At 32.6% G+C, this 16,889-nt stretch overlaps 1 protein-coding gene across 1 annotated transcript in view; it reads left to right on the top strand.

Moving 5' to 3' along the window:
• LOC110995412 (pre-mRNA-splicing factor ATP-dependent RNA helicase PRP16) overlaps window positions 1-16,889 on the top strand; it is a 61,659-nt gene that overhangs the window by 33,403 nt on the left and 11,367 nt on the right. The window lies entirely within an intron of this gene.

The raw sequence follows: 16,889 nt of genomic DNA, 5'->3' as shown, positions 1-16,889 counted from the left end.
CAATGACATAATAAAGGAAATGTAGCAATAAACGTACAAATAATAATAATTTACAGCTGTTTTTTAAATCACTTCATCGTAAACTGATTAAATAAAATTACTCAACAGTTAATGTAAAATTATTTTTAAATTGTATATTGTAGAAATACTGATAAACAATAAAATATTTAAAAGATAAGACATAACGAAACTGAGCAGATTATTCGAATTACTCAATACATGAAATTTTCAAACAACTTGCGGCCATTAACGTCGTATTTATGACTGTATTAAAACCATTCTAATATTATCAAAGCCAGACAGATATTTTCGCGACGTCGGAATAGAGCTTTCCATTACTTGCACAATAACTTGGCATTGCGAACAAATTTGCACAGCATCGCGACCAACCGCTTGGCTGTTTGCCAGGCATTGTCAATTAACACACCTTTTGATTATTTTTAATCGTTACAAATGTCCTAGTTCTATGTGATCGTTCATATTAAACAATATAGTGTTATAATATAAGCATGTTGTATTGTTGTAGAGACTTTAAATAGAGATTTATTGATTGTTTTTTTTATTTATGTTACTTTTATGTCTTAAGAGATTCTGAATATATGAGTCTTCAAGATAAATAAAGCTTGCAATTAATCGGTCTTTTGGTTCCTGGTGGGTCACCGCCCTATATCATCGGCCTCGTAATTAGCTACTTATATATAATATTTGTGAATCGTTAACCCTAAGATTAGCTTTTATATTTTTATTAAAATAATTTTTTTGACAGAATTTACTTTAGTTATATTTAGAGTTATTTTTTTGCTAAAAATGTATGCACTTTTTACTTTATCCTTTGTAGATGTTTCTGTATTTTTGTATATATTTTATGTATATAAGGTAAGGAAGTCTAAATAAATAATAAAGAAACAAAATATATATTCAGTTAAAAATGATTCCATCATATCTTGTCTCAATAACACGTACTTGTATAGTACTTATACAAACATCGTATTGTTTCGTACATGTCAAATAAATTAACAATAAAATAGACTGAATAAATAAGATCTGATAATTAACAGAATAAACATGGTAAGTAATGACTTGATCACGATCCAAATTCCAAACATTGATAGGAATTTTGTCATGATTGCAATTATGGTACCTGTGTTTTGAGCTGCATTTGCAGCATCCGTCGGTACTTACAGATTAAAAGTTATACTTATTTGGCGTAAACAGATTTCATTTCAGATGTCATTTTAAAAACGATACTAACAATAGAAAAAAGGTATTTAATATTATGTAGTTAAATGAAGTTTATATAAATATCACGAAAAATCTTAATGTTGACTATTGCTAAGTTCAGGGTGTCGGTTTTTGTGACGCGCATTTTCCTAAACGTGCCATAAGGAGTATAACTTAAAAAATATTTTTGTGCTTCATATATTTATTTTAAGCCTGCTAGGGAAGAATTAATCTTGATATATATTATCATTTAGACTTTCTGTTAATTTAGATTTTAGCTATGTCAATTGTGTCAATAGTAAGATACTTTACATTCTCTTTATGTCGTAGTCCTTGTATAATATTTCCAATGGACGTTCCAAAAGGTATATATTAACTATATAATACACGAGAGAAAACAATTAATGATTTGTTTTTCTCCTGTCATATAGTTAATAAATTATTTTCTTGTCGTTGATCGAGTACTCTGTTGTTCCGTTTTGATTTCTCTTAATTATTTTGATAACATGCTATTTCTTTTATATAACTAGGTACTGTACCTTCGTCAAATTCTAAATGTGTATGTCCGAAATTATAAACACTTGAGTTTAAGTTGCCTTGCAATATAAGATAAATTATTATTGAATTGAAACTTTTTAGGCGCATGATGTTAAAATTTTTACGGAATGTCACGAATACGTGCAGAATGAGAGAGAAAGAAAGGGAGATCGAGAAAAATACGCGCTATTCGTTGATGTACTCGTTTAGTAGTTACATATTAAGACGGCAATTTCATGTGTACTTTGTACGCACGCAAGAATTTAACAAAATGTAAAATATCTGTTTCTAAAAAGCCGTGTTTTCGATGCAACAAAACAGACTCAGAAGGCTGATCACCTACTTGCCTATTAGATTAACAAATGATCATGAAAAAGATACAGAAATCTGAGGCCCAGACCTAAAAAGATTGTAGCGCCACTGATTTTATTGTTTATGTATGATGTTTTGTGGTAGGTTTTACGAGTTATGCAGTATCCTCTATTTTTAATTACATGTACAATATAATCTTGCCATAAAATTGTTCTCCGTACATTTTCTTGCTGTTACTAGAATGCATAAAGTGCCAGTATAATCTACAGGGCGTATCGCTAACGTAAATTGTCTTCCCACGGGAATCTTGCAAAAAGCTAAATATAGTTCATCTGAGATTGTAGTTAAAATTATGATGGTAGTAGATGTATAGGTACTGTATAAGCTTAAATAATTCTATAAGTTCAATTTATTTATGTATTAATGTTTTGTAGTACAAAATAAAAAACGATCAATGCATTCACTGCTGGATACATCATCCAAGGCTAGGAGTAGGGTCCTACATTTACTATTCGATTTTAGTTTTAGTACAGAGGGCGAACGGCCAGGAGTATCCGGATATTGAGTGCTACCACACATATTATACTAATTGCCTTTATAAGAATTGGTAGGCTCGTTTCTTGAAGGACCTTGAGTCAAATTGGTTCGGAAATACGTCAGTGGGCAGCTGGTTCCAAATAGTGGTGCGCAGCAAAACTGTTTCAAAAATCTCTCAGTTATGGAACTCAGCTGAACATCTATACTAATATTATAAAGAGGAAAGGTTTGATTTTTTGTTTGTTTGTATGAATTGAATAGGCTCCGAAACTACTTGGCAGATTTGAAAAATTCTTTCACTGTTGGAAAGCTACATCATTCCTGAGTGACATAGGCTATATTTCATTTTCAAAAAAAATAGGCATCCTTACTAAAATTACGATAACATTAACATTTGTTTATTATTTGATACAATTCTAACAGATGGCGCTGAGTTAAAGGTAGTTTAGTTTAGGTCCGTGTCGTGGTACCAACGTTTCACATAAGTTCTCCTACGGTTTCCCTTGATTAATTTACTACTATGTAATATAACAAAAATCTAAGCCACAGCAACGCTTGGCCGAGTCTGCTATGTTAAATAAAAAGTAAAAACAATATATATATATAATTGTCATTATTTACATACTTGGATGCTTACAATGCACGGCATTGTCTCATATATGTGGGTACACTGTATAATGTTGCTCTATTAATACACTCGATGTTTGTACGCCTATAAATATCCTATCATGAGTCTCTTTGATGGCATTATCTTGGCCCTTTCAATAATATTACCTACTTGGTAATAACAAACGTTGTTTTGATGTCTATATTGAAGTCGATTAAGATACCTGTGACTAAAGTATTTATCGCTAAAGATGTTGCTTAACGATATAGACTAATTAATAATATTTTTTTTATAATGGGTTGACATAAAAATATTTTAAGATTCTTTTAGATATAAATCTTTTGAAGTCAATCCTTAATTACTTATTAAGGTTATAACATTAAATTAAAATAAAATGAGTTTATTCATTCCTTTAAAACATTTTTGAAAAATTCATTATATAGTAACATGATATCTAAACAAAACCTACTTTCGCATCAGATAAGTCAAAGTCAAAATATCTTTATTCATATAGGTAAACAAGTACACTTAAAACCGTCAAAAAATTAAATTAATTGTGAATTTACATTTACTACCAGTTCGCAAGTCAAGGGCGTAGAGCGGGCAAGATATACTTTACATACACGGGCATACTTTTCACGCCGGACAAAAGGCCTTGTAAAGACCTGACACCCGGAGCTTCGCAATGCGTAAGGCCGCCTTTGTTTAGTAGATATTTCTCCCATAGTAGAACAAGATACAACAAAACGATGAAATTTATTTATTAGTAATCTTACAGCGTATATACATAATATGTATAGCCAAGCTAAAACTTATTACATAGGTAAACAATATATGTAAATATATGAAACAGAAAATAGGTATTAATAGACAAAGATACAGTAAAAAACTAAAGAAAAGTGAAATTTTACATGTGACATAACAAATTATAATTTGAATCACTCACTACGGGTTTTCTTGAAGTCAGTTAAATAGTAATGTCAATTCTATTTGCTGCTATATGCTATACTCTCACCTGCTATTAAGACTTTAAACCTTAGTTTACATTATAGGTCAGTTAGGTCTCAATTAAAGATAACCTTATCAATTGTCGTATAAATAGCTTGATCAACAAATAAAACAATGAATCATGTTGATTGCCAATGCATCTGTTGTCCCCACGTGTCATCCGCATTCTGGTGCAATGCGAACACGTGACTCACTAAACATTTTTTTTAAGTAAGGGCAGAAGGCTCATCTGATGTGAAGTGATATCCCATGGTACAGTGCCAGTAGGCTTCCAAGTGCGTTGCAGTCATTTTATCTGAAACACCTCTTGTTTACCGTGGTTTGGTGCCATATTTACATCGGCTCTCTTTCTTTTTTATATCTCGTAGGCTGCAGGCGAAAATTTGTAGATATGGTTGTTAAATTGTAACCTTCTAAACAAGCCTTAAAAATGATTATGAAGAAGCCTTTATCATGCACGCACAAAGGTCAGCGCCTCAGATTTCTGTATTTGTTTCTTGACCATTTGAATTTAATAGGCAAGTAGGTTCAGCCTCCTGTGCCTGACACACGCCGTCGATTTTTTGTGTCTATGGCAAGCCCGTTTCATTACGATGTTGTTGATGTACGATGCGAGTCGGGAATCGAACCTACGACAAGGATGAGTGTCGCACGCTGAAGCTACTAGCCCAAGACTGCCTTATCTATTTGATTAATTGTCTAAAGTCCGATTCACTTTTATCAAACTATTGCCTTAATCGTACTCTTTTATGTAACATAGTTCAATCTACAGCCTATAAAACTTGAGGCTGGCATTGTGGGTTCACTTTCTTCATACAAAAACTGATTTCTCTGTTCTTAACCCAGGATTCATATACCCTTTACCTTAGAGTATAATGCAAATGACCTGTACCTACCCTGGAAATCTTGAAGTTTGCTCTACAACGAATCCCTACTTGCCTCAAAATTAATGAAATAACACGTCGGCAACATGCCCATAAGTATCGGGACCTTAAAACGCAATTCGGACCCTAAACCTTGGCTTTACAGGTGTTTATTTATTTCGTAATCCTATAGCTAACATAAATTATATATAATTACAAACAAATACACTGAAAATATAGCCAAAGATACATGATAAATTTTGCTACAAAAAGATTAAGAAAAAGACTAAGAAACAAAAAGTTTGCAATACATTTAACTTATTGTGATTCAATATATTTAACTAAGCCTAATTTGGTTGTGTTGTGTGATGGTGTAAAAGTGTGGGTATGTATGTGGGTTGTTGTCATAATGTAGGTGTTAATAGTATTTTATTAAAACATCCGCAAAATATTGCAATTAAACTTACGTAAATTCTGACGCTGAAATCGTTTCCTCTGTATTTTGTAAACGTAACCGCAAATGAACGTTTTCATAGGAAATTGTTTCATTTGATATTTACTTGATAAATATTCCTTTAAGGAAGGTTATTGACCTTTCAAATGTTACTTTGTAATTAAATCATATATTTATTTATATGTAATCTTACAGCTGCTTATAAATAAATGAATTATGAAAACACTTACGCCCGAACCCAATAATTAATCCACAATCTGAGACCAGACCGTGACAGTTGATCGATCTCCTATCTGCATTCTAATAACCAATCCGTACGAAGACAATCCATTTTTGGCGACGGATAGAAAGCAATCTCTTCGCGTCACGATTGATCAGCATAGGTTACATCAACATATAAACGTTGCAAACTAATTCAAAGAAGTAGTCTTTTGAGATTCTCTCTTCAAGGATATAATAAAGCGTATTATACGGGAAATTATAACGAGTTACAGCATGTTCATATTATGTATTGTACAGCAAAACCACAGAAAAACAGTATCAAGTTTGCGGTTATGTAAAAATAGCGTAATCTCCAGCAATCTAAACTCTTGTGGCAAGATATGCTACGGTTCATTAGTTACTGCGTATTAACTTAATAATTACAATTATTTACTTTAGTATTAAGTGAATTTTTGGTATTAAGTTTATTTTATTATTTATTACTCAAGAAGTCATACCTATGGAACATGGTGTAATGGTTGCAGCTCCTTACAAATGTTGTGTAAAAAAACTTGGCGATTAAAAAGAGTGGTGGAGAGTTTATTGCCAGTTCTTCTCTTCCGTTCTACGCCCTTAATTTGAGAACTGGCAGTAAATGTAAAATTGGAATCATTTAATGTATATTTCTTTTTTCGACGTTCATAAGTGCACATTATGTTACCTATATTAATAAATGATTTATATATATAATAATATGAGGTTTTTAGAAAACTATAAAAATTCGTATGAAAGACATAGAAATATGCCATACCATGTTTGGCGGTTACAGACCATACAATATATAAATATTAATATGTATAAACTGGCGCCAGTTAACCGTGCTCTGATGCCATAACGAGTGGGCGTTTTTAAATCAAGGTGATTGTAATTGCAAATTGTTTTTTCTTAATTTGCATACATATCGGAATGCATGTATACTTATTCCGTCGTTCCTCAAAGGAGCGTTTTTAAAGCAGTACTGCCGCGCACTACATTTTGGAACAGAGCGTAGCAATTATTAAAAGGCCGGCAACGCACTCGCAAGCCCTTTCGCATTGATAGCGTCCGGTGCGGTTTGTTGACCCTTTTCTAAATAAAAAAGCATACAGAAATGGTTTTTTTGAAATGTACATAATATTATTTTCTCTTAATTATATAGTACATATGATTTTTTCCTGAGTATATGATTTTTTGCTTACATAGTAATGTATATTGCCGTAATATTCCGCTTCTATTTTATAGTTGGAAGTGAATTAATTACGAGTCATATGTTCAATAATATGAAAGCCTTAATCGCTCCCTAGACCTCGCGTGTCAGCAAATGGTATCTTATATATAACATCCCTAATTTTAATATGCTTTGAGTATGCCGATCCGATTTCATCCCCTCTACCAATGTCCCTATATGGCCACTGATTTTTGTGTCGCCAACAATATTTTTTAAATCTCGGTAATTTATATTTCTCCTTCCGATTCTTTTTGATAGAATAAGCATACAAATACCAATTTTTTTAAATGCAGTTGATTTATCTGAAATAATGTTTCTTTTTTAATAGTCTTATTATTTTTACAACGACGTAATAAATAACCTATCTCGTTACAAATGCGTCCTATTAAGGCAATCTAAATAATTGCAACGGAACAAGTATTAATAGAAAGAGCAGAATCTAGTTTCAAGCAAATAAATCACAGTATGAACAAATATGGTATCGTGTGTTGAAATAAGATCTCGTAAGGAACTAAGATTAATAAGATTAATTATAATTGTCGAGATGTATGTTTAGTTTCTTTAAAAAACTTTATCTCTCTAACTCATTAAAAAAACATTATTTACATGAGAAATTTAATATTATACGAGCGAGATACACCTCGCCATTAAACGTTTCAACTTTTGTCAAATGTGTTCTCTTTGTGATTTAAAAAGGAACAATATATATAAATAAATATATAAAACTTTTTAAAATTCATGATCAATTGAGTTTAAGTCCTATGTCCCCAAGTGGGGCAGAGGCCATCTATCGTAGAAATCCAGCCTTTAGTTCCGCAGTGGCGGTGAGTTTACGTCCTTGATTTAAGAACTGGCAGTAAATGTAATTGTAAAACTAGAAACATTTAATATAATGTCTTTTATGACTCTAATAAGTGTTCATTGTGTTATCTATATGAATAAAAGATTTTCAATGAAAATAATTTTTAGAGCGTCTTTAAGGCAGATTTTGCAGCGCACCCCCAGTATGTGGAACCTACTGGGGATCCTTAAGGGGTCGGCAACGCACTCGCGAGCCATCAGGTATTAATACTTACCTACTGCCCGTTTGCCTCCTATTACATAAAAAAGTTATTAAAAATTATACTTTCATCTTTATATTATGTAAAGTACAGTAATTCATAATCAATTTATTTAGAAATTGGCAGAATCCAGGTCGAGTAATAAATCTGAGCGTGAAATATAATTTAATTTAATATAGCTGTAGTAGATCGAACCACAACGGATTGTTGTTACGGAAACCTATTTCTCGTGATATTGATTTGTAGCTTTCTCAATTGACAATATTATAGTTACGTAAAATCACTTTCTTCAAGGAAGAGCCCTAGAATCGAAAATATCCCCTAATTGTTTGCTTATTTATCTGTAATGTCCCCTGATTATAGGTTTTACACAATCCAACTAATGTTATAAACGCGAAAGTTAAGTATGGGTGTGTGTTTGTATCACACATCGCATACATCACAAAGTATAAAAAGATATGAATCATTGTAAGTATCTGTATACTGTTTTTAAATTTCACCTGTGGTCGGGACAGACCATGTTATTTATAATATATACCCTACAATTTTAACAACAATTAAATGAATGCCGTAAATCTAAAATATAATAAAGAGGAAACATTTGTGCTTTTGTATGTATGTTTGTTTTCGCACAATAACTACTGGGCAGGCTTCAAAATTTTCTCTGATATGACTTCTATCAGCAGTAGGCATGGTGACACAGAAGCACGCACATTCTCGTGGGAACAACACGCAATATCTATATTACTATTACTATATCTGTAATAGTAATCTATATTACTATTACTATATCTGTAATAGTAATATAGACTCTCCACTAACACGAGATCTGTATCTGCGCTAGTGAAACCGCGCATTGCTAGTAATATATTTTGGAGACAAACAAAGAATATAACATGTAAATAAGTGCCTCGAATGTCGCCAAGTAAAAGTTACTTCGTTCGGATATTTATGAGTTTACCGACCCTTTCTTTGTTCCCTTTTATTGACCTACTTATTTGGTCTGATATATTCTATTTTCAAATTAAATAAATTCAGGATTTTGTCACAGTGTATTTAGTATGTTATCTCGGGAAATATAAGTTTAAAAGGAAATAAATATTTTCGTGTTAGTATATTCATTACGAAAGGTACATTCGCTTGCACATGCATCAAAGTGTTCGTCTGATTGTTTAAATTTCTTTAATGAAGGAAATCTATTATAATTTAGCATTATATAGACATGGTGTTACGTTCTCATAGAAATTGTTTAATGGTCAAATACAGAATAGTAACATCTTAGAGAATATTACGATGTCGTTCCTTATTCATTCGCAAGGTTCAACTTTTGTAGAAATTTCCAAATTCCGTCTGTAAAAACCTAGCTAGAAGTTACGCCACATTCGCGAATTATTCGAATGAGAGGTGGAAAAAATATTTTTACAATAATTTTCACGTATTTTAGAATGTATTATAACTTATAATATAGATAATGCATTATATATGACATAGACATTGCATTTATTAGAAACGAAACACACACTAATAATAATTATCACCAAAAAAAGAATAGTACAAAAAATTATCACAAGAAAAAAAGGATATAAGGAAACATACATTTTAAGTGTGTAATGTGTGTGTTGTGGATGTAACTATCCCTGTCTGTGTTCCATAACGCGATGCGATGTTTCATATTATGTGATATACTTTAATAAGAAAAATATGTACGGAAAACTGTACAATATTCAATTGTTTTATTACTTAAATATACCAATCATTGATGCGATTTAAAGAATGGTGACAATATATGTGAGTTTAATCACGTTTCGAACTAACAAAACAATAGCATGCAGGTGTTGATTGCTAGTATGGTGTTGACTGATGGAGAAGAATTTTAAAATTTCAGGTGTTAGATGTTAACCGTTTGAGTGCACTCTATATAGATCATTCTACTTTTAGACATGTTTTGTCTATAATTTATAGGTTCCCACACAAATTCCGTACACCTCTGCGTCATAGTTACTTAAAATTTATTTTTAAACCGTTTATCAAGTAGTTGTGTGCATCGTACAGTTTTTAGATACTCCCATCTTCAGGTGCATTTTTTACTAAAGATTTTCTGTTATCAATATGGTTTTTTATATAAAAGAGGAGCAAAACGAGCCTGTGGGACGCCCAAAAAGGGCAGTCATCGCAACACATAGACACCCCATTTTAGTGGTTGCGTTGCCGACCTTTGAGGGAGGAATTGCCGGAAATCTTGCGCTAGTCTAAAATGTTTCTCGGCGGATGTGATGGTACTCCAGTAAATTTTCCTTCCCCCAGCCCGTCTCTTGCCATGAATTTTAACCATAGGCTGCAACTAATCGTAAGGTGATGACGCAAAACCTGACCGAGATATGCGATATTTGCACAGTCTGTATAAACATTGATGTCGTCTCGTTTTTTTGGATTAATTATTTGGATCCAGCTGATGCGAAGCATGCGAAGGTAACGTAACATCTCAAAGCATCGAGGATTCATTTTATGTCTTCTTTAATAATCCATGCCTCACAGGCGTCGAGTGCTACTAGACAGCTCTTACAGATAGTCAAACACTCAATTTGATACTAATGTAGCGACAACATAGTACTTTTTTTAGTTTATGAAATGAAACCTGGGCCATGGGCGGCATACATTCAAACTCACCCGCCGTTTGCTTCCTGTCAAATCGAATTCATTTCTGTAATCGCAAAAATGTCGTTCAAGGTGAAAATAACTGAAGATTTTGTATCTTATTAAAGCTCAGTATATACAAAACATGTATTCCGTTCCCAAATTAAGGTTTATGTCTCCCAGATATGGACGCTATTAGGCTCTCTCACTGAAATGTTCGTTACAAATTGCCAATGAAACGTTTGTGGAGCGTAACGTCTGGGATGCTCCAAATACGTTGTTTTATTGTTCCCACTGTTTACCCAACCAAGTATGGATTTGGAATACTATACTGTGTGTTAGTTGGTCAGGTCATGTCTGACAAACTAAATCTGGCTTGATAGTAGTTATATACGCACAGGTGTTTTGAATCGGCTTAATTTCGTTTAAAGAACTTTATTTCTCATTAAAACAATTTATTTTTATTTACCTAAGAAAATTAATATATGCGAGATACATATCGCCATAAGCCGTCCAAATTTTAGTCTAATAGGCTCATGCCCTATCTATCGCATATCTTTAATGCCCTTTTGAATTGTTTAAACGCCCTAATATAATATAACAATAATTTAACATAAAATTTTAAAAAACTAGTTGCATAAAGAATAAAATATTTCCCTGAACTTTCATATAACTATTGTATGTTAATCATGATAACATTAATGACGTCAAAAAATAAAGAATACCTGAATTAACGTATGCAGTTCTTGCCGGAAGCTTTCCTTTAACAACAACCCGCACATTCCTTAACGATGAATTACTAAAACAATGAACAATTATAGTTTTTAAATCTAACACCCACTTATTCATACGATGCCCTTATACGTCTCAACGACGCCATCTTGTGACTCACTGACGCCAGTCGCAGGCGCATTCCTTTTTGGTCTGCTGATCCTTTGCAATGTAGTCTCGTTATAGCCATATTACGCTATCACTGAGTTTTATGTTTTTTATAACAAACACTCACATTACCAAAAGGCTTAAAAATTTTAGGAATTTGTCTTTTCTTGAAGGACCCTAAGTTGTATTGCTTCGGCAATATCTCGTGGGTAGCTTCTTCCACATGGCGCGGTGGTAGTGCGCGGCAAAACTGCCTAAAGAGCTCAATTGTGGGACGATGAAACTCAGCTGTAGGTATTAATCCTGACAACTCCTATGAACACTCTTTGTGGTAAATGCGATAGAAGATGCAGAGAATTCACATCTAATTTGTTAAATTAAATGAGTAAAAACAGAGATCTTCTCCTAAGCTGGCTTAATTTCTAGAATTCTGTCAATTTTAAAAGTCAAGTTAATTTCTGTCTTTTTTGACAGAGACACAAAGATGTTTCCTGTATATGAGTGGTTTTAGTCGCAGTTAAAGGTTTGAATCCTATCGTCAAAAATGTGTGAGTCAATCAAAACCAAGGTACTATTGCAAAAGTATATGATATTTTCGCTTTTTATAAATTAATTCGTGCTCCTACAACTAACTTAAATTTTATATAAAAACAGTTATAGGTACTAAACATATAACCAAAGACGAAATACATAATATATACAAAAAGGTTCAAACATTTATGAAACTTAAAAAAAATACATTCAACTAATTGAGTTTGACTAAGTTATACCTAATTTGGCTGTGTTGAGTGAAAATGAGGGTTTGTATGTGTGCTCATGATGCAGGTGATTTAGCCTATGGATGTTCTTAATATTACCTACTATTAAGCATATTACAATAGGTTACACAAGTCTAGGCTTACAATTAGTCGTTGCTATACAAATCTGAGTTTTTTGCATATTTAATGTGAGGAACGCGAAACAACGATTACAAGACAGGCATGGAAATGCAATTTTTCTAGTGGTATGCTGCAATTAATTTTACCTGAGATGATGTCATGTAGTAGCATTATATCAGTAGCGTATTTGAAAAGAATATCGATGTCACGTTCACTATGACGTCAGACATTATTCGTCCCTGACCAAGACTGGTGTGACCTAAATAGAAATCATCATGTTCAAGTATTGTTTTGTAATAAGGTCGTCTATACCAACACTTCTGTCCGTAATACTTAAAACCGTTAAAAGGGGTTAAATTTATTTGAATTCGTTAAGTTTAAACGAATTACTTGATCGACTTGAGTATTAAATTGAGAACAAATCAAATTGTTTTATAGTTGTGTGCAGACCGTTCTGGTTCCCTAGGGCACGTAAGAATCGGGGTACAGAGTTGTTTAGTATAATTTGATGAAATAAGCTCTCCCAAACGAATTGTAAAATTACGCTTTTTCAGGCTGATTTCAGCTAAGACCTAAAATTACATAATTACAAAAGCCCAAAAATCAAATACCGGAAACGGAAACAGAATAACCATTAAACATGCCTAAACATAGTTTTGTATTTATTAAGAATCCATATCATGTAGCGTTATCATAAATATATGTTACAATTGTATAAAAAAAATATAATGACGATTAAGAGTTCGTGCCAGTTCTCGTTCTACGCCCTCGATTTAAGAACTGGTAAGTGTGAATTGGGCGACATACACAAATTCACCTAATAATTAAAGAATATAAATCATGCATCATAATCTATAAGTCGGCTAACCCTTGTGCCTAAAGACGGTACTCTGCCTATACAAAGTCTCCACAACAGTGTAAGCTATTCTTGTAAAACAGAATTTAAAAGAACGTTAAGAAGCGTGGCATTATTGTGCTCGACGTAACTGATTATCTAAATTTAATTCTGGGCAACGAATCTTGGACACGTGATAAGGGGCTCGACTCTCGGTTTTATTAGTCAGTGTATGATGTTATAAAGATCGTTGTGGTAAATATAGAAGTTCCTTTTCAATCGTGTCATGTATACTTTAAAGCGAGGCGTATTGATACGTAAATTAGTAGTGATTTACGTATCAATACGCCTCGCTTTAGTTAAACACACAACACACTTCAAATAAATATTTTATATATTTAAATGAATGAAAAATAAAATTACAAATAAAATCTCATGTCTCAGTGTGGAATTTTACGTTAAAAAGAGATTTAGAGAGAGAAAGAGAGAAACTCCCGTATCTTCATTTTTTTCTGTTAAATATGAGATCAAAAACTAGGTTATATAAAATCGACGTAATCGCTCACAAATAAGGCATTCTTAAAAATATATCAAGTATTTAAATTATCTATTGTACCATATGTATCTACACAAATAGCTGCACACTGAAGTATTTATAATTAGACCTAGGATCCTTCAAGAAAAGAGCGTACCAATTCTTAAAGGGCCGGCAGCGCGCTTGCGAGCCGTCTGGCAATGCGAGGGTCCACGGGCGGCTGTACTTTCAAACCCGTTTGCCTCCTGTATCATAACATAATAAAAATGTTTTGTTAAATTTTGGTTCTAATTATTCTTCTTAATTCTCTACGTGGTGGCGTTAGCAGTCCAGGCAGCAAACGTCGTGACATAATAACAGCATATATACAATCAAAATAACGCAGTATTTTAATGGAAATATAATGCAAGGGACATGATAAAAAAATATATTCTGTATGTAATGTTATAAATACCGCTCTCATACTTCTAATCTAACAATTCATTATTTAGGTCAATATGTTTTATTGTATGCACCTGTTATACACATTTTATTGGGCCATAATACTTAACTAATCGCCTTGTATACCAATACATATAAACGAAATGGAAAGACCATTTTCATATGTTTGAATTTTAGTTCAACTGTGCCAATATCCTATCTTAATTTTTTTACAGTTTGTTTGACGGGTGAAAAAATGTGCATAGGGGTACGCCGAGTTTTCAGTTATACTTTTCCACTCTTCATATTTCAACTTCTTGTTGGTAGTCTCATTATTAATCATTTTGCTGTTCTCAATAAATCTTGCCTTTTTATTTAAACTTTTCAAGTGCGAATTTTGAAAACGACATGTAATTATTTAACTAATGTATACAAATAGTAGTCGCTTTAATCAATATAAAATAGAGACTCGAGAAATATCTGTGTCTTATACACTTTTTTAATACATTTATAATAAAATCCAGAACACTTCTCGTTAAAAAAACAGTGGCAGAACCTTTTAGGTCTGGACGTCAGATTTCTGTTTCTTTATCATTTGTTAATCTAACAGGCAAGTGGGTGATTAGCCTTCTGTGCCCACCTCGCGCCGTCGACATATTGGGTCTAAGGCAATCCGGTTCCCTCACGATGATTGCCTGCACTGTAGGAGTAATTGTTAATTACGCACATAGAAAGAAGTCTTTTGGTACACGGCCGACGGTAATTCAATCGCACAATCTTTCACCTATTTTCTTATCACAGTCGGTTTCGTGCAGGTGATCAGCCTCTCAGGTCACACTCTGTCATCTTTTTTTGGCAAGCCGGTTTCCTCACGATGTTTTCCTTCACATTAACAGAAAGTCCATTGGTGTACAGCCGGAGATCGATCGTACAAGCTCATGGAGAGTCATACCCTGAAGCTACTAAACACTGATCTCTTTTTATAAAGCCAAGATAATTCTTTATACCTTTAATATAACCTAGTTCAGTGCACCGTCAATGGTCCGTGTATATCAGAAAATTGAAGTTCTACGAGTAAATTGATGTACCGTAGAAAATGCAACCCAATTTTCTGATTGATCGACTTTGAATTACGGTACATATGAGGTCGGCTAGATAACAATGTGTCATACAAGTTTTATTAATGACTTCGATTTCAACTTCTTTTTATATATATATTTAGAACTAGGGGCAAACGGGCAGAAGGCTGTTTTGATGTTAAGTGATACATATACATACATACAGAAAAGGTCTATCCACAAACACCGATGCGACCTACCATGGATAGCTTGTATCGACTTATGTCTATTACAATCCGTCAATTGGCACACTTTTATCAATATTTGGATTAGGATGTTTTCTCAGATGCTCAAAAATGGACTGAGGTAGGCTTTGGGCGTTAGACAATGATGCAAGGCCGAAATGTTTTCCTTTCCACGTATCCAATTTACAAGATACATTATATATTTCTTTTACCAAAAGGTAATTGAGATTATGAGATTTTCTAAAGTAATCTATTCCCGTTTCTGCAACCGTTCAACGTGAAAGTATGATGATTGCGCATAAATATAATGCGGTAAATTATACTGTGACAAGTCTTTAATAGCAAGTAATTTGTGAAGCTGGGAAGTGTAGACCCGCGTTCTAGAAACAATAGACATAAAATTAATTACTAAAACTTACTCACAGAAACACAAAATAACAACACTCAAACACAAAAATTCAAGTTTTTTCTTTGATATTAATTCAATCTACCACTCTACCAGAGTTAGTCTATTTAGTCTGTCTCAATAGTCAATATTAATCAAGCAAACAATATGAGAAAAAGTATATAGTTTTTACAAAAGCGACGTTTTTATGATATTTTCTATAAATACCAATTGAAATTGCAAGGACAGAGCACAAAGAATATGTTTTTTCTATAATCACCTTTTGTATTTCTTTCTGTGAATAATAAAATGCACTAGCAATTTATTTTATTTATAAATAATTCAAACTATTATTGAATCAAATGTCTAATTTTTCATGCATCAAGTAGGAAATTGTATATATTATAAAATGTTTTGGTATTCACTCTATACGCTTTTTCTTTAGCTTATAAAGCGTATAGCCCTCAGCTAGTAATTTAAGATACTCGCTAAACACACATTAATAGATATATATAAAAAAGAGAACATGCAAACAATTTAAAATATTTTGGTTAATATACTTTTTTGAGTTTATAATTGAAGACCACATTGAACGATTTGCAATTGGTCGTGACATTTTAATCTAACTTAAACCAGAACCTGTGTTTAAAGGCGCGTTTTTTCTTATATTAGGTTCATATTTGCCTATCAAACTGATGATTTTTTCTTACGGGAACGTGAACTAAAAACAATAGTAATTAATAGTTAATCACTATTCAATTTAAGTAAATAAATTAAATGTTATTATATTATCTATGTAATTAGATTATTAACACTGAAGAAATTATATTCAAAATTAGGAGGAACGTTATATTCGTGGAAAGTATGTACTGGAAATTCGTTTATTATTGCAGTATAAAATCGTTGAACTACAAAATAAATTGAATTACCAATTAGTTTTTAGACTTCTTAT

The sequence above is a fragment of the Pieris rapae genome, chromosome 4 (genome assembly GCF_905147795.1).
Source record: "Pieris rapae chromosome 4, ilPieRapa1.1, whole genome shotgun sequence".
Lineage (NCBI taxonomy): Eukaryota > Metazoa > Arthropoda > Insecta > Lepidoptera > Pieridae > Pieris > Pieris rapae.
This window is presented reverse-complemented; position numbering and strand designations above follow the sequence as displayed.